The sequence below is a fragment of the Lactuca virosa genome, chromosome 1 (genome assembly GCF_052849685.1).
Source record: "Lactuca virosa cultivar CGN04683 chromosome 1, Lactuca_virosa_CGN04683_v6, whole genome shotgun sequence".
Lineage (NCBI taxonomy): Eukaryota > Viridiplantae > Streptophyta > Magnoliopsida > Asterales > Asteraceae > Lactuca > Lactuca virosa.
In genome coordinates this window covers 263,059,016-263,073,427 of record NC_136426.1, presented here as the reverse complement: position 1 = coordinate 263,073,427, position 14,412 = coordinate 263,059,016, and the positions used below count along the sequence as shown (strand labels likewise).

The window sequence follows — 14,412 nt, the reverse complement described above, 5'->3', positions numbered from 1 at the left end:
ATCCATGCTTATTGCTTGTATGTCTTAAAAGACGCAGAAACTCCTTTGTTTTCGTACGCGAGGCGTGGGACCCACGTGACCGATCAGCTCCGTTCCAAAAATACGAAGACCATCAACCATGAAGCGGAGGCCACCCGAGCATAGAAATAGCAAGAAAGAAAAAAAAACAAAAAAAAAACCGCACGTAAAATCTAAAAAAACGCAAACGGACAACGAAAAAGGGGGGTGCAACACGAGGACTTCCCATGGGGTCACCCATCCTAGTACTACTCTCGCCCAAGCACGCTTAACTGCGGAGTTCTGATGGGATCCGGTGCATTAGTGCTGGTATGATCGCACCCGAAATACTGTCCATGCTTATTGCTTGTATGTCTTAAAAGACACAGAACCTCCTTTGTTTTCGTACGCGAGGCGTGGGACCCACGTGACCGATCGGCTCCGTTCCAAATATACGAAGACCATGAACCATGAAGCGGAGGCCACCCGAGCATAGAAATAGCAAGAAAGAAAAAAAAAACAAAAAAAAAACCGCACGTAAAATCTAAAAAAACGCAAACGGACAACGAAAAAGGGGGGTGCAACACGAGGACTTCCCATGGGGTCACCCATCCTAGTACTACTCTCGCCCAAGCACGCTTAACTGCGGAGTTCTGATGGGATCCGGTGCATTAGTGCTGGTATGATCGCACCCGAAATACTATCCATGCTTATTGCTTGTATGTCTTAAAAGACGCAGAACCTCCTTTGTTTTCGTACGCGAGGCGTGGGACCCACGTGACCGATCGGCTCCGTTCCAAAAATACGAAGACCATGAACCATGAAACGGAGGCCACCCGAGCATAGAAATAGCAAGAAAGAAAAAAAAACAAAAAAAAACCGCACGTAAAATCTAAAAAAACGCAAACGGACAACGAAAAAGGGGGGTGCAACACGAGGACTTCCCAGGGGGTCACCCATCCTAGTACTACTCTCGCCCAAGCACGCTTAACTGCGGAGTTCTGATGGGATCCGGTGCATTAGTGCTTGTATGATCTCACCCAAAATACTATCCATGCTTATTGCTTGTATGTCTTAAAAGACGCAGAAACTCCTTTGTTTTCGTACGCGAGGCGTGGGACCCACGTGACCGATCAGCTCCGTTCCAAAAATACGAAGACCATCAACCATGAAGCGGAGGCCACCCGAGCATAGAAATAGCAAGAAAGAAAAAAAAACAAAAAAAAACCGCACGTAAAATCTAAAAAAACGCAAACGGACAACGAAAAAGGGGGGTGCAACACGAGGACTTCCCATGGGGTCACCCATCCTAGTACTACTCTCGCCCAAGCACGCTTAACTGCGGAGTTCTGATGGGATCCGGTGCATTAGTGCTGGTATGATCGCACCCGAAATACTGTCCATGCTTATTGCTTGTATGTCTTAAAAGACACAGAACCTCCTTTGTTTTCGTACGCGAGGCGTGGGACCCACGTGACCGATCGGCTCCGTTCCAAAAATACGAAGACCATGAACCATGAAACGGAGGCCACCCGAGCATAGAAATAGCAAGAAAAAAAAAACAAAAAAAAAACCGCACGTAAAATCTAAAAAAACGCAAACGGACAACGAAAAAGTGGGGGTGCAACACGAGGACTTCCCAGGGGGTCACCCATCCTAGTACTACTCTCGCCCACGCACGCTTAACTGCGGAGTTCTGATGGGATCCGGTGCATTAGTGCTGGTATGATCGCACCCGAAATACTATCCATGCTTATTGCTTTTATGTCTTAAAAGACGCAGAACCTCCTTTGTTTTCGTACGCGAGGCGTGGAACCCACGTGACCGATCGGCTCCGTTCCAAAAATACGAAAACCATCAACCATGAAGCGGAGGCCACCCGAGCATAGAAATAGCAAGAAAGAAAAAAAAACAAAAAAAAACCGCACGTAAAATCTAAAAAAACGCAAACGGACAACGAAAAAGGGGGGTGCAACACGAGGACTTCCCATGGGGTCACCCATCCTAGTACTACTCTCGCCCAAGCACGCTTAACTGCGGAGTTCTGATGGGATCCGGTGCATTAGTGCTGGTATGATCGCACCCGAAATACTGTCCATGCTTATTGCTTTTATGTCTTAAAAGACGCAGAACCTCCTTTGTTTTCGTACGCGAGGCGTGGAACCCACGTGACCGATCGGCTCCGTTCCAAAAATACGAAAACCATCAACCATGAAGCGGAGGCCACCCGAGCATAGAAATAGCAAGAAAGAAAAAAAAAACAAAAAAAAACCGCACGTAAAATCTAAAAAAACGCAAACGGACAACGAAAAAGGGGGGTGCAACACGAGGACTTCCCAGGGGGTCACCCATCCTAGTACTACTCTCGCCCAAGCACGCTTAACTGCGGAGTTCTGATAGGATCCGGTGCATTAGTGCTGGTATGATCGCACCCGAAATACTATCCATGCTTATTGCTTGTATGTCTTAAAAGACGCAGAACCTCCTTTGTTTTCGTACGCGAGGCGTGGGACCCACGTGACCGATCGGCTCCGTTCCAAAAATACGAAGACCATGAACCATGAAGCGGAGGCCACCCGAGCATAGAAATAGCAAGAAAGAAAAAAAAAACAAAAAAAAACCGCACGTAAAATCTAAAAAAACGCAAACGGACAACGAAAAAGGGGGGTGCAACACGAGGACTTCCCAGGGGGTCACCCATCCTAGTACTACTCTCGCCCAAGCACGCTTAACTGCGGAGTTCTGATGGGATCCGGTGCATTAGTGCTGGTATGATCTCACCCAAAATACTATCCATGCTTATTGCTTGTATGTCTTAAAAGACGCAGAAACTCCTTTGTTTTCGTACGCGAGGCGTGGGACCCACGTGACCGATCAGCTCCGTTCCAAAAATACGAAGACCATCAACCATGAAGCGGAGGCCACCCGAGCATAGAAATAGCAAGAAAGAAAAAAAAACAAAAAAAAACCGCACGTAAAATCTAAAAAAACGCAAACGGACAACGAAAAAGGGGGGTGCAACACGAGGACTTCCCATGGGGTCACCCATCCTAGTACTACTCTCGCCCAAGCACGCTTAACTGCGGAGTTCTGATGGGATCCGGTGCATTAGTGCTGGTATGATCGCACCCGAAATACTGTCCATGCTTATTGCTTGTATGTCTTAAAAGACACAGAACCTCCTTTGTTTTCGTACGCGAGGCGTGGGATCCACGTGACCGATCGGCTCCGTTCCAAAAATACGAAGACCATGAACCATGAAACGGAGGCCACCCGAGCATAGAAATAGCAAGAAAAAAAAAACAAAAAAAAACCGCACGTAAAATCTAAAAAAACGCAAACGGACAACGAAAAAGTGGGGGTGCAACACGAGGACTTCCCAGGGGGTCACCCATCCTAGTACTACTCTCGCCCAAGCACGCTTCACTGCGGAGTTCTGATGGGATCCGGTGCATTAGTGCTGGTATGATCGCACCCGAAATACTATCCATGCATATTGCTTTTATGTCTTAAAAGACGCAGAACCTCCTTTGTTTTCGTACGCGAGGCGTGGAACCCACGTGACCGATCGGCTCCGTTCCAAAAATACGAAAACCATCAACCATGAAGCGGAGGCCACCCGAGCATAGAAATAGCAAGAAAGAAAAAAAAACAAAAAAAACCGCACGTAAAATCTAAAAAAACGCAAACGGACAACGAAAAAGGGGGGTGCAACACGAGGACTTCCCAGGGGGTCACCCATCCTAGTACTACTCTCGCCCAAGCATGCTTAACTGCGGAGTTCTGATGGGATCCGGTGCATTAGTGCTGGTATGATCGCACCCGAAATACTATCCATGCTTATTGCTTGTATGTCTTAAAAGACGCAGAACCTCCTTTGTTTTCGTACGCGAGACGTGGGACCCACGTGACCGATCGGCTCCGTTCCAAAAATACGAAGACCATGAACCATGAAACGGAGGCCACCCGAGCATAGAAATAGCAAGAAAGAAAAAAAAACAAAAAAAAAACCGCACGTAAAATCTAAAAAAACGCAAACGGACAACGAAAAAGGGGGGTGCAACACGAGGACTTCCCATGGGGTCACCCATCCTAGTACTACTCTCGCCCAAGCACGCTTAACTGCGGAGTTCTGATGGGATCCGGTGCATTAGTGGTGGTATGATCGCACCCGAAATAATGTCCATGCTTATTGCTTGTATGTCTTAAAAGACACAGAACCTCCTTTGTTTTCGTACGCGAGGCGTGGGACCCACGTGACCGATTGGCTCCGTTCCAAAAATACGAAAACCATCAACCATGAAGCGGAGGCCACCCGAGCATAGAAATAGCAAGAAAGAAAAAAAACAAAAAAAAACCGCACGTAAAATCTAAAAAAACGCAAACGGACAACGAAAAAGGGGGGTGCAACACGAGGACTTCCCAGGGGGTCACCCATCCTAGTACTACTCTCGCCCAAGCACGCTTAACTGCGGAGTTCTGATAGGATCCGGTGCATTAGTGCTGGTATGATCGCACCCGAAATACTATCCATGCTTATTGCTTGTATGTCTTAAAAGACGCAGAACCTCCTTTGTTTTCGTACGCGAGGCGTGGGACCCACGTGACCGATCGGCTCCGTTCCAAAAATACGAAGACCATGAACCATGAAGCGGAGGCCACCCGAGCATAGAAATAGCAAGAAAGAAAAAAAAAACAAAAAAAAACCGCATGTAAAATCTAAAAAAACGCAAACGGACAACGAAAAAGGGGGGTGCAACACGAGGACTTCCCAGGGGGTCACCCATCCTAGTACTACTCTCGCCCAAGCACGCTTAACTGCGGAGTTCTGATGGGATCCGATGCATTAGTGCTGGTATGATCGCACCCGAAATACTATCCATGCTTATTGCTTGTATTTCTTAAAAGACGCAGAACCTCCTTTGTTTTCGTACGCGAGACGTGGGACCCACGTGACCGATCGGCTCCGTTCCAAAAATACGAAGACCATGAACCATGAAACGGAGGCCACCCGAGCATAGAAATAGCAAGAAAGAAAAAAAAAACAAAAAAAAAAAACCGCACGTAAAATCTAAAAAAACGCAAACGGACAACAAAAAAGGGGGGTGCAACACGAGGACTTCCCATGGGGTCACCCATCCTAGTACTACTCTCGCCCAAGCACGCTTAACTGCGGAGTTCTGATGGGATCCGGTGCATTAGTGCTGGTATGATCGCACCCGAAATACTATCCATGCTTATTGCTTGTATGTCTTAAAAGACGCAGAACCTCCTTTGTTTTCGTACGCGCGGCGTGGGACCCACGTGACCGATCGGCTCCGTTCCAAAAATACGAAGACCATGAACCATGAAACGGAGGCCACCCGAGCATAGAAATAGCAAGAAAGAAAAAAAAACAAAAAAAAAACCGCACGTAAAATCTAAAAAAACGCAAACGGACAACGAAAAAGGGGGGTGCAACACGAGGACTTCCCAGGGGGTCACCCATCCTAGTACTACTCTCGCCCAAGCACGTTTAACTGCGGAGTTCTGATGGGATCCGGTGCATTAGTGCTGGTATGATCGCACCCGAAATACTATCCATGCTTATTGCTTGTATGTCTTAAAAGACGCAGAACCTCCTTTGTTTTCGTACGCGAGGCGTGGGACCCACGTGACCGATCGGCTCCGTTCCAAAAATACGAAGACCATGAACCATGAAACGGAGGCCACCCGAGCATAGAAATAGCAAGAAAGAAAAAAAAACAAAAAAAAACCGCACGTAAAATCTAAAAAAACGCAAACGGACAACGAAAAAGGGGGGTGCAACACGAGGACTTCCCAGGGGGTCACCCATCCTAGTACTACTCTCGCCCAAGCACGCTTAACTGCGGAGTTCTGATGGGATCCGGTGCATTAGTGCTGGTATGATCGCACCCGAAATACTATCCATGCTTATTGCTTGTATGTCTTAAAAGACGCAGAACCTCCTTTGTTTTCGTACGCGAGACGTGGGACCCACGTGACCGATCGGCTCCGTTCCAAAAATACGAAGACCATGAACCATGAAACGGAGGCCACCCGAGCATAGAAATAGCAAGAAAGAAAAAAAAACAAAAAAAAAACCGCACGTAAAATCTAAAAAAACGCAAACGGACAACGAAAAAGGGGGGTGCAACACGAGGACTTCCCATGGGGTCACTCATCCTAGTACTACTCTCGCCCAAGCACGCTTAACTGCGGAGTTCTGATGGGATTCGGTGCATTAGTGGTGGTATGATCGCACCCGAAATAATGTCCATGCTTATTGCTTGTATGTCTTAAAAGACACAGAACCTCCTTTGTTTTCGTACGCGAGGCGTGGGACCCACGTGACCGATCGGCTCCGTTCCAAAAATACGAAAACCATCAACCATGAAGCGGAGGCCACCCGAGCATAGAAATAGCAAGAAAGAAAAAAAAAACAAAAAAAAACCGCACGTAAAATCTAAAAAAACGCAAACGGACAACGAAAAAGGGGGGTGCAACACGAGGACTTCCCAGGGGGTCACCCATCCTAGTACTACTCTCGCCCAAGCACGCTTAACTGCGGAGTTCTGATAGGATCCGGTGCATTAGTGCTGGTATGATCGCACCCGAAATACTATCCATGCTTATTGCTTGTATGTCTTAAAAGACGCAGAACCTCCTTTGTTTTCGTACGCGAGGCGTGGGACCCACGTGACCGATCGGCTCCGTTCCAAAAATACGAAGACCATGAACCATGAAGCGGAGGCCACCCGAGCATAGAAATAGCAAGAAAGAAAAAAAAAACAAAAAAAAACCGCACGTAAAATCTAAAAAAACGCAAACGGACAACGAAAAAGGGGGGTGCAACACGAGGACTTCCCAGGGGGTCACCCATCCTAGTACTACTCTCGCCCAAGCACGCTTAACTGCGGAGTTCTGATGGGATCCGGTGCATTAGTGCTGGTATGATCTCACCCAAAATACTATCCATGCTTATTGCTTGTATGTCTTAAAAGACGCAGAAACTCCTTTGTTTTCGTACGCGAGGCGTGGGACCCACGTGACCGATCAGCTCCGTTCCAAAAATACGAAGACCATCAACCATGAAGCGGAGGCCACCCGAGCATAGAAATAGCAAGAAAGAAAAAAAAACAAAAAAAAACCGCACGTAAAATCTAAAAAAACGCAAACGGACAACGAAAAAGGGGGGTGCAACACGAGGACTTCCCATGGGGTCACCCATCCTAGTACTACTCTCGCCCAAGCACGCTTAACTGCGGAGTTCTGATGGGATCCGGTGCATTAGTGCTGGTATGATCGCACCCGAAATACTGTCCATGCTTATTGCTTGTATGTCTTAAAAGACACAGAACCTCCTTTGTTTTCGTACGCGAGGCGTGGGATCCACGTGACCGATCGGCTGCGTTCCAAAAATACGAAGACCATGAACCATGAAACGGAGGCCACCCGAGCATAGAAATAGCAAGAAAAAAAAAACAAAAAAAAACCGCACGTAAAATCTAAAAAAACGCAAACGGACAACGAAAAAGTGGGGGTGCAACACGAGGACTTCCCAGGGGGTCACCCATCCTAGTACTACTCTCGCCCAAGCACGCTTCACTGCGGAGTTCTGATGGGATCCGGTGCATTAGTGCTGGTATGATCGCACCCGAAATACTATCCATGCTTATTGCTTTTATGTCTTAAAAGACGCAGAACCTCCTTTGTTTTCGTACGCGAGGCGTGGAACCCACGTGACCGATCGGCTCCGTTCCAAAAATACGAAAACCATCAACCATGAAGCGGAGGCCACCCGAGCATAGAAATAGCAAGAAAGAAAAAAAAAACAAAAAAAAACCGCACGTAAAATCTAAAAAAACGCAAACGGACAACGAAAAAGGGGGGTGCAACACGAGGACTTCCCAGGGGGTCACCCATCCTAGTACTACTCTCGCCCAAGCATGCTTAACTGCGGAGTTCTGATGGGATCCGGTGCATTAGTGCTGGTATGATCGCACCCGAAATACTATCCATGCTTATTGCTTGTATGTCTTAAAAGACGCAGAACCTCCTTTGTTTTCGTACGCGAGACGTGGGACCCACGTGACCGATCGGCTCCGTTCCAAAAATACGAAGACCATGAACCATGAAACGGAGGCCACCCGAGCATAGAAATAGCAAGAAAGAAAAAAAAACAAAAAAAAAACCGCACGTAAAATCTAAAAAAACGCAAACGGACAACGAAAAAGGGGGGTGCAACACGAGGACTTCCCATGGGGTCACCCATCCTAGTACTACTCTCGCCCAAGCACGCTTAACTGCGGAGTTCTGATGGGATCCGGTGCATTAGTGGTGGTATGATCGCACCCGAAATAATGTCCATGCTTATTGCTTGTATGTCTTAAAAGACACAGAACCTCCTTTGTTTTCGTACGCGAGGCGTGGGACCCACGTGACCGATCGGCTCCGTTCCAAAAATACGAAAACCATCAACCATGAAGCGGAGGCCACCCGAGCATAGAAATAGCAAGAAAGAAAAAAAAAACAAAAAAAAACCGCACGTAAAATCTAAAAAAACGCAAACGGACAACGAAAAAGGGGGGTGCAACACGAGGACTTCCCAGGGGGTCACCCATCCTAGTACTACTCTCGCCCAAGCACGCTTAACTGCGGAGTTCTGATAGGATCCGGTGCATTAGTGCTGGTATGATCGCACCCGAAATACTATCCATGCTTATTGCTTGTATGTCTTAAAAGACGCAGAACCTCCTTTGTTTTCGTACGCGAGGCGTGGGACCCACGTGACCGATCGGCTCCGTTCCAAAAATACGAAGACCATGAACCATGAAGCGGAGGCCACCCGAGCATAGAAATAGCAAGAAAGAAAAAAAAACAAAAAAAAACCGCATGTAAAATCTAAAAAAACGCAAACGGACAACGAAAAAGGGGGTGCAACACGAGGACTTCCCAGGGGGTCACCCATCCTAGTACTACTCTCGCCCAAGCACGCTTAACTGCGGAGTTCTGATGGGATCCGATGCATTAGTGCTGGTATGATCGCACCCGAAATACTATCCATGCTTATTGCTTGTATTTCTTAAAAGACGCAGAACCTCCTTTGTTTTCGTACGCGAGACGTGGGACCCACGTGACCGATCGGCTCCGTTCCAAAAATACGAAGACCATGAACCATGAAACGGAGGCCACCCGAGCATAGAAATAGCAAGAAAGAAAAAAAAAACAAAAAAAAAACCGCACGTAAAATCTAAAAAAACGCAAACGGACAACAAAAAAGGGGGGTGCAACACGAGGACTTCCCATGGGGTCACCCATCCTAGTACTACTCTCGCCCAAGCACGCTTAACTGCGGAGTTCTGATGGGATCCGGTGCATTAGTGCTGGTATGATCGCACCCGAAATACTATCCATGCTTATTGCTTGTATGTCTTAAAAGACGCAGAACCTCCTTTGTTTTCGTACGCGCGGCGTGGGACCCACGTGACCGATCGGCTCCGTTCCAAAAATACGAAGACCATGAACCATGAAACGGAGGCCACCCGAGCATAGAAATAGCAAGAAAGAAAAAAAAAACAAAAAAAAACCGCACGTAAAATCTAAAAAAACGCAAACGGACAACGAAAAAGGGGGGTGCAACACGAGGACTTCCCAGGGGGTCACCCATCCTAGTACTACTCTCGCCCAAGCACGTTTAACTGCGGAGTTCTGATGGGATCCGGTGCATTAGTGCTGGTATGATCGCACCCGAAATCCTATCCATGCTTATTGCTTGTATGTCTTAAAAGACGCAGAACCTCCTTTGTTTTCGTACGCGAGGCGTGGGACCCACGTGACCGATCGGCTCCGTTCCAAAAATACGAAGACCATGAACCATGAAACGGAGGCCACCCGAGCATAGAAATAGCAAGAAAGAAAAAAAAAACAAAAAAAAACCGCACGTAAAATCTAAAAAAACGCAAACGGACAACGAAAAAGGCGGGTGCAACACGAGGACTTCCCAGGGGGTCACCCATCCTAGTACTACTCTCGCCCAAGCACGCTTAACTGCGGAGTTCTGATGGGATCCGGTGCATTAGTGCTGGTATGATCGCACCCAAAATACTATCCATGCTTATTGCTTGTATGTCTTAAAAGACGCAAAAACTCCTTTGTTTTCGTACGCGAGGCGTGGGACCCACGTGACCGATCAGCTCCGTTCCAAAAATACGAAGACCATCAACCATGAAGCGGAGGCCACCCGAGCATAGAAATAGCAAGAAAGAAAAAAAAACAAAAAAAAACCGCACGTAAAATCTAAAAAAACGCAAACGGACAACGAAAAAGGGGGGTGCAACACGAGGACTTCCCAGGGGGTCACCCATCCTAGTACTACTCTCGCCCAAGCACGCTAAACTGCGGAGTTCTGATGGGATCCGGTGCATTAGTGCTGGTATGATCGCACCCAAAATACTATCCATGCTTATTGCTTGTATGTCTTAAAAGACGCAGAAACTCCTTTGTTTTCGTACGCGAGGCGTGGGACCCACGTGACCGATCAGCTCCGTTCCAAAAATACGAAGACCATCAACCATGAAGCGGAGGCCACCCGAGCATAGAAATAGCAAGAAAGAAAAAAAAACAAAAAAAAAACCGCACGTAAAATCTAAAAAAACGCAAACGGACAACGAAAAAGGGGGGTGCAACACGAGGACTTCCCATGGGGTCACCCATCCTAGTACTACTCTCGCCCAAGCACGCTTAACTGCGGAGTTCTGATGGGATCCGGTGCATTAGTGCTGGTATGATCGCACCCGAAATACTGTCCATGCTTATTGCTTGTATGTCTTAAAAGACACAGAACCTCCTTTGTTTTCGTACGCGAGGCGTGGGACCCACGTGACCGATCGGCTCCGTTCCAAATATACGAAGACCATGAACCATGAAGCGGAGGCCACCCGAGCATAGAAATAGCAAGAAAGAAAAAAAAAACAAAAAAAAAACCGCACGTAAAATCTAAAAAAACGCAAACGGACAACGAAAAAGGGGGGTGCAACACGAGGACTTCCCATGGGGTCACCCATCCTAGTACTACTCTCGCCCAAGCACACTTAACTGCGGAGTTCTGATGGGATCCGGTGCATTAGTGCTGGTATGATCGCACCCGAAATACTATCCATGCTTATTGCTTGTATGTCTTAAAAGACGCAGAACCTCCTTTGTTTTCGTACGCGAGGCGTGGGACCCACGTGACCGATCGGCTCCGTTCCAAAAATACGAAGACCATGAACCATGAAACGGAGGCCACCCGAGCATAGAAATAGCAAGAAAGAAAAAAAAACAAAAAAAAACCGCACGTAAAATCTAAAAAAAGGCAAACGGACAACGAAAAAGGGGGGTGCAACACGAGGACTTCCCAGGGGGTCACCCATCCTAGTACTACTCTCGCCCAAGCACGCTTAACTGCGGAGTTCTGATGGGATCCGGTGCATTAGTGCTTGTATGATCTCACCCAAAATACTATCCATGCTTATTGCTTGTATGTCTTAAAAGACGCAGAAACTCCTTTGTTTTCGTACGCGAGGCGTGGGACCCACGTGACCGATCAGCTCCGTTCCAAAAATACGAAGACCATCAACCATGAAGCGGAGGCCACCTGAGCATAGAAATAGCAAGAAAGAAAAAAAAACAAAAAAAAACCGCACGTAAAATCTAAAAAAACGCAAACGGACAACGAAAAAGGGGGGTGCAACACGAGGACTTCCCATGGGGTCACCCATCCTAGTACTACTCTCGCCCAAGCACGCTTAACTGCGGAGTTCTGATGGGATCCGGTGCATTAGTGCTGGTATGATCGCACCCGAAATACTGTCCATGCTTATTGCTTGTATGTCTTAAAAGACACAGAACCTCCTTTGTTTTCGTACGCGAGGCGTGGGACCCACGTGACCGATCGGCTCCGTTCCAAAAATACGAAGACCATGAACCATGAAACGGAGGCCACCCGAGCATAGAAATAGCAAGAAAAAAAAAACAAAAAAAAACCGCACGTAAAATCTAAAAAAACGCAAACGGACAACGAAAAAGTGGGGGTGCAACACGAGGACTTCCCAGGGGGTCACCCATCCTAGTACTACTCTCGCCCACGCACGCTTAACTGCGGAGTTCTGATGGGATCCGGTGCATTAGTGCTGGTATGATCGCACCCGAAATACTATCCATGCTTATTGCTTTTATGTCTTAAAAGACGCAGAACCTCCTTTGTTTTCGTACGCGAGGCGTGGAACCCACGTGACCGATCGGCTCCGTTCCAAAAATACGAAAACCATCAACCATGAAGCGGAGGCCACCCGAGCATAGAAATAGCAAGAAAGAAAAAAAAACAAAAAAAAACCGCACGTAAAATCTAAAAAAACGCAAACGGACAACGAAAAAGGGGGGTGCAACACGAGGACTTCCCAGGGGGTCACCCATCCTAGTACTACTCTCGCCCAAGCACGCTTAACTGCGGAGTTCTGATGGGATCCGGTGTATTAGTGCTGGTATGATCGCACCCGAAATACTATCCATGCTTATTGCTTGTATGTCTTAAAAGACGCAGAACCTCCTTTGTTTTCGTACGCGAGACGTGGGACCCACGTGACCGATCGGCTCCGTTCCAAAAATACGAAGACCATGAACCATGAAACGGAGGCCACCCGAGCATAGAAATAGCAAGAAAGAAAAAAAAACAAAAAAAAACCGCACGTAAAATCTAAAAAAACGCAAACGGACAACGAAAAAGGGGGGTGCAACACGAGGACTTCCCATGGGGTCACTCATCCTAGTACTACTCTCGCCCAAGCACGCTTAACTGCGGAGTTCTGATGGGATTCGGTGCATTAGTGGTGGTATGATCGCACCCGAAATAATGTCCATGCTTATTGCTTGTATGTCTTAAAAGACACAGAACCTCCTTTGTTTTCGTACGCGAGGCGTGGGACCCACGTGACCGATCGGCTCCGTTCCAAAAATACGAAAACCATCAACCATGAAGCGGAGGCCACCCGAGCATAGAAATAGCAAGAAAGAAAAAAAAAACAAAAAAAAACCGCACGTAAAATCTAAAAAAACGCAAACGGACAACGAAAAAGGGGGGTGCAACACGAGGACTTCCCAGGGGGTCACCCATCCTAGTACTACTCTCGCCCAAGCACGCTTAACTGCGGAGTTCTGATAGGATCCGGTGCATTAGTGCTGGTATGATCGCACCCGAAATACTATCCATGCTTATTGCTTGTATGTCTTAAAAGACGCAGAACCTCCTTTGTTTTCGTACGCGAGGCGTGGGACCCACGTGACCGATCGGCTCCGTTCCAAAAATACGAAGACCATGAACCATGAAGCGGAGGCCACCCGAGCATAGAAATAGCAAGAAAGAAAAAAAAAACAAAAAAAAACCGCACGTAAAATCTAAAAAAACGCAAACGGACAACGAAAAAGGGGGGTGCAACACGAGGACTTCCCAGGGGGTCACCCATCCTAGTACTACTCTCGCCCAAGCACGCTTAACTGCGGAGTTCTGATGGGATCCGATGCATTAGTGCTGGTATGATCGCACCCGAAATACTATCCATGCTTATTGCTTGTATGTCTTAAAAGACGCAGAACCTCCTTTGTTTTCGTACGCGAGACGTGGGACCCACGTGACCGATCGGCTCCGTTCCAAAAATACGAAGACCATGAACCATGAAACGGAGGCCACCCGAGCATAGAAATAGCAAGAAAGAAAAAAAAAACAAAAAAAAAAACCGCACGTAAAATCTAAAAAAATGCAAACGGACAACGAAAAAGGGGGGTGCAACACGAGGACTTCCCAGGGGGTCACCCATCCTAGTACTACTCTCGCCCAAGCACGCTTAACTGCGGAGTTCTGATGGGATCCGGTGCATTAGTGCTGGTATGATCGCACCCGAAATACTATCCATGCTTATTGCTTGTATGTCTTAAAAGACGCAGAACCTCCTTTGTTTTCGTACGCGAGGCGTGGGACCCACGTGACCGATCGGCTCCGTTCCAAAAATACGAAGACCATGAACCATGAAACGGAGGCCACCCGAGCATAGAAATAGCAAGAAAGAAAAAAAAAACAAAAAAAAACCGCACGTAAAATCTAAAAAAACGCAAACGGACAACGAAAAAGGGGGGTGCAACACGAGGACTTCCCAGGGGGTCACCCATCCTAATAGTACTCTCGCCCAAGCACGCTTAACTGCGGAGTTCTGATGGGATCCGGTGCATTAGTGCTGGTATGATCGCACCCAAAATACTATCCATGCTTATTGCTTGTATGTCTTAAAAGACGCAGAAACTCCTTTGTTTTCGTACGCGAGGCGTGGGACCCACGTGACCGATCAGCTCCGTTCCAAAAATACGAAGACCATCAACCATGAA

General features: G+C 47.4%; 41 non-coding genes across 41 annotated transcripts; all 41 read right to left on the bottom strand.

Moving 5' to 3' along the window:
- Positions 1-222: 222 nt before the first annotated feature.
- Positions 223-341, bottom strand: LOC145153079 (5S ribosomal RNA). The gene has a single exon (XR_013733607.1). It is a non-coding gene; the product is annotated as a 5S ribosomal RNA (ribosomal RNA).
- A 231-nt stretch (positions 342-572) lies between these two features.
- LOC145153078 (5S ribosomal RNA) lies at positions 573-691 on the bottom strand. Its single transcript, XR_013733606.1, has one exon. It is a non-coding gene; the product is annotated as a 5S ribosomal RNA (ribosomal RNA).
- Positions 692-920: 229 nt separating this feature from the next.
- LOC145148665 (5S ribosomal RNA) lies at positions 921-1,039 on the bottom strand. The gene has a single exon (XR_013729539.1). It is a non-coding gene; the product is annotated as a 5S ribosomal RNA (ribosomal RNA).
- Positions 1,040-1,268: 229 nt separating this feature from the next.
- LOC145153077 (5S ribosomal RNA) lies at positions 1,269-1,387 on the bottom strand. Its single transcript, XR_013733605.1, has one exon. It is a non-coding gene; the product is annotated as a 5S ribosomal RNA (ribosomal RNA).
- A 228-nt stretch (positions 1,388-1,615) lies between these two features.
- On the bottom strand, positions 1,616-1,734 carry LOC145154874 (5S ribosomal RNA). The gene has a single exon (XR_013735344.1). It is a non-coding gene; the product is annotated as a 5S ribosomal RNA (ribosomal RNA).
- Positions 1,735-1,963: 229 nt separating this feature from the next.
- On the bottom strand, positions 1,964-2,082 carry LOC145153076 (5S ribosomal RNA). Its single transcript, XR_013733604.1, has one exon. It is a non-coding gene; the product is annotated as a 5S ribosomal RNA (ribosomal RNA).
- A 230-nt stretch (positions 2,083-2,312) lies between these two features.
- LOC145138258 (5S ribosomal RNA) lies at positions 2,313-2,431 on the bottom strand. Its single transcript, XR_013721418.1, has one exon. It is a non-coding gene; the product is annotated as a 5S ribosomal RNA (ribosomal RNA).
- A 230-nt stretch (positions 2,432-2,661) lies between these two features.
- LOC145144188 (5S ribosomal RNA) lies at positions 2,662-2,780 on the bottom strand. Its single transcript, XR_013725204.1, has one exon. It is a non-coding gene; the product is annotated as a 5S ribosomal RNA (ribosomal RNA).
- A 229-nt stretch (positions 2,781-3,009) lies between these two features.
- On the bottom strand, positions 3,010-3,128 carry LOC145153075 (5S ribosomal RNA). Its single transcript, XR_013733603.1, has one exon. It is a non-coding gene; the product is annotated as a 5S ribosomal RNA (ribosomal RNA).
- Positions 3,129-3,355: 227 nt separating this feature from the next.
- Positions 3,356-3,474, bottom strand: LOC145154470 (5S ribosomal RNA). The gene has a single exon (XR_013734942.1). It is a non-coding gene; the product is annotated as a 5S ribosomal RNA (ribosomal RNA).
- Positions 3,475-3,702: 228 nt separating this feature from the next.
- On the bottom strand, positions 3,703-3,821 carry LOC145136109 (5S ribosomal RNA). The gene has a single exon (XR_013720233.1). It is a non-coding gene; the product is annotated as a 5S ribosomal RNA (ribosomal RNA).
- Positions 3,822-4,051: 230 nt separating this feature from the next.
- LOC145145360 (5S ribosomal RNA) lies at positions 4,052-4,170 on the bottom strand. The gene has a single exon (XR_013726336.1). It is a non-coding gene; the product is annotated as a 5S ribosomal RNA (ribosomal RNA).
- Positions 4,171-4,398: 228 nt separating this feature from the next.
- On the bottom strand, positions 4,399-4,517 carry LOC145138251 (5S ribosomal RNA). The gene has a single exon (XR_013721416.1). It is a non-coding gene; the product is annotated as a 5S ribosomal RNA (ribosomal RNA).
- A 230-nt stretch (positions 4,518-4,747) lies between these two features.
- LOC145155928 (5S ribosomal RNA) lies at positions 4,748-4,866 on the bottom strand. The gene has a single exon (XR_013736356.1). It is a non-coding gene; the product is annotated as a 5S ribosomal RNA (ribosomal RNA).
- A 233-nt stretch (positions 4,867-5,099) lies between these two features.
- LOC145153074 (5S ribosomal RNA) lies at positions 5,100-5,218 on the bottom strand. The gene has a single exon (XR_013733602.1). It is a non-coding gene; the product is annotated as a 5S ribosomal RNA (ribosomal RNA).
- A 230-nt stretch (positions 5,219-5,448) lies between these two features.
- Positions 5,449-5,567, bottom strand: LOC145154143 (5S ribosomal RNA). The gene has a single exon (XR_013734623.1). It is a non-coding gene; the product is annotated as a 5S ribosomal RNA (ribosomal RNA).
- Positions 5,568-5,796: 229 nt separating this feature from the next.
- LOC145147390 (5S ribosomal RNA) lies at positions 5,797-5,915 on the bottom strand. The gene has a single exon (XR_013728296.1). It is a non-coding gene; the product is annotated as a 5S ribosomal RNA (ribosomal RNA).
- A 230-nt stretch (positions 5,916-6,145) lies between these two features.
- On the bottom strand, positions 6,146-6,264 carry LOC145150404 (5S ribosomal RNA). The gene has a single exon (XR_013731231.1). It is a non-coding gene; the product is annotated as a 5S ribosomal RNA (ribosomal RNA).
- Positions 6,265-6,494: 230 nt separating this feature from the next.
- Positions 6,495-6,613, bottom strand: LOC145138243 (5S ribosomal RNA). Its single transcript, XR_013721413.1, has one exon. It is a non-coding gene; the product is annotated as a 5S ribosomal RNA (ribosomal RNA).
- A 230-nt stretch (positions 6,614-6,843) lies between these two features.
- On the bottom strand, positions 6,844-6,962 carry LOC145144187 (5S ribosomal RNA). The gene has a single exon (XR_013725203.1). It is a non-coding gene; the product is annotated as a 5S ribosomal RNA (ribosomal RNA).
- Positions 6,963-7,191: 229 nt separating this feature from the next.
- Positions 7,192-7,310, bottom strand: LOC145153073 (5S ribosomal RNA). Its single transcript, XR_013733601.1, has one exon. It is a non-coding gene; the product is annotated as a 5S ribosomal RNA (ribosomal RNA).
- Positions 7,311-7,537: 227 nt separating this feature from the next.
- On the bottom strand, positions 7,538-7,656 carry LOC145154469 (5S ribosomal RNA). Its single transcript, XR_013734941.1, has one exon. It is a non-coding gene; the product is annotated as a 5S ribosomal RNA (ribosomal RNA).
- Positions 7,657-7,886: 230 nt separating this feature from the next.
- LOC145136104 (5S ribosomal RNA) lies at positions 7,887-8,005 on the bottom strand. Its single transcript, XR_013720231.1, has one exon. It is a non-coding gene; the product is annotated as a 5S ribosomal RNA (ribosomal RNA).
- A 230-nt stretch (positions 8,006-8,235) lies between these two features.
- Positions 8,236-8,354, bottom strand: LOC145145358 (5S ribosomal RNA). The gene has a single exon (XR_013726335.1). It is a non-coding gene; the product is annotated as a 5S ribosomal RNA (ribosomal RNA).
- A 230-nt stretch (positions 8,355-8,584) lies between these two features.
- On the bottom strand, positions 8,585-8,703 carry LOC145138234 (5S ribosomal RNA). The gene has a single exon (XR_013721411.1). It is a non-coding gene; the product is annotated as a 5S ribosomal RNA (ribosomal RNA).
- A 228-nt stretch (positions 8,704-8,931) lies between these two features.
- Positions 8,932-9,050, bottom strand: LOC145155927 (5S ribosomal RNA). Its single transcript, XR_013736355.1, has one exon. It is a non-coding gene; the product is annotated as a 5S ribosomal RNA (ribosomal RNA).
- Positions 9,051-9,281: 231 nt separating this feature from the next.
- On the bottom strand, positions 9,282-9,400 carry LOC145153072 (5S ribosomal RNA). Its single transcript, XR_013733600.1, has one exon. It is a non-coding gene; the product is annotated as a 5S ribosomal RNA (ribosomal RNA).
- Positions 9,401-9,630: 230 nt separating this feature from the next.
- LOC145154142 (5S ribosomal RNA) lies at positions 9,631-9,749 on the bottom strand. The gene has a single exon (XR_013734622.1). It is a non-coding gene; the product is annotated as a 5S ribosomal RNA (ribosomal RNA).
- A 230-nt stretch (positions 9,750-9,979) lies between these two features.
- On the bottom strand, positions 9,980-10,098 carry LOC145154438 (5S ribosomal RNA). Its single transcript, XR_013734910.1, has one exon. It is a non-coding gene; the product is annotated as a 5S ribosomal RNA (ribosomal RNA).
- Positions 10,099-10,327: 229 nt separating this feature from the next.
- Positions 10,328-10,446, bottom strand: LOC145143591 (5S ribosomal RNA). Its single transcript, XR_013724621.1, has one exon. It is a non-coding gene; the product is annotated as a 5S ribosomal RNA (ribosomal RNA).
- Positions 10,447-10,676: 230 nt separating this feature from the next.
- Positions 10,677-10,795, bottom strand: LOC145153071 (5S ribosomal RNA). The gene has a single exon (XR_013733599.1). It is a non-coding gene; the product is annotated as a 5S ribosomal RNA (ribosomal RNA).
- Positions 10,796-11,026: 231 nt separating this feature from the next.
- LOC145154626 (5S ribosomal RNA) lies at positions 11,027-11,145 on the bottom strand. The gene has a single exon (XR_013735092.1). It is a non-coding gene; the product is annotated as a 5S ribosomal RNA (ribosomal RNA).
- Positions 11,146-11,374: 229 nt separating this feature from the next.
- On the bottom strand, positions 11,375-11,493 carry LOC145148664 (5S ribosomal RNA). The gene has a single exon (XR_013729538.1). It is a non-coding gene; the product is annotated as a 5S ribosomal RNA (ribosomal RNA).
- A 229-nt stretch (positions 11,494-11,722) lies between these two features.
- Positions 11,723-11,841, bottom strand: LOC145153070 (5S ribosomal RNA). Its single transcript, XR_013733598.1, has one exon. It is a non-coding gene; the product is annotated as a 5S ribosomal RNA (ribosomal RNA).
- A 227-nt stretch (positions 11,842-12,068) lies between these two features.
- LOC145154873 (5S ribosomal RNA) lies at positions 12,069-12,187 on the bottom strand. The gene has a single exon (XR_013735342.1). It is a non-coding gene; the product is annotated as a 5S ribosomal RNA (ribosomal RNA).
- Positions 12,188-12,416: 229 nt separating this feature from the next.
- On the bottom strand, positions 12,417-12,535 carry LOC145152479 (5S ribosomal RNA). Its single transcript, XR_013733005.1, has one exon. It is a non-coding gene; the product is annotated as a 5S ribosomal RNA (ribosomal RNA).
- A 229-nt stretch (positions 12,536-12,764) lies between these two features.
- LOC145150403 (5S ribosomal RNA) lies at positions 12,765-12,883 on the bottom strand. The gene has a single exon (XR_013731230.1). It is a non-coding gene; the product is annotated as a 5S ribosomal RNA (ribosomal RNA).
- Positions 12,884-13,113: 230 nt separating this feature from the next.
- On the bottom strand, positions 13,114-13,232 carry LOC145138228 (5S ribosomal RNA). Its single transcript, XR_013721406.1, has one exon. It is a non-coding gene; the product is annotated as a 5S ribosomal RNA (ribosomal RNA).
- A 230-nt stretch (positions 13,233-13,462) lies between these two features.
- Positions 13,463-13,581, bottom strand: LOC145155926 (5S ribosomal RNA). The gene has a single exon (XR_013736354.1). It is a non-coding gene; the product is annotated as a 5S ribosomal RNA (ribosomal RNA).
- Positions 13,582-13,813: 232 nt separating this feature from the next.
- LOC145147379 (5S ribosomal RNA) lies at positions 13,814-13,932 on the bottom strand. The gene has a single exon (XR_013728285.1). It is a non-coding gene; the product is annotated as a 5S ribosomal RNA (ribosomal RNA).
- Positions 13,933-14,162: 230 nt separating this feature from the next.
- Positions 14,163-14,281, bottom strand: LOC145146274 (5S ribosomal RNA). The gene has a single exon (XR_013727227.1). It is a non-coding gene; the product is annotated as a 5S ribosomal RNA (ribosomal RNA).
- Positions 14,282-14,412: the final 131 nt, after the last annotated feature.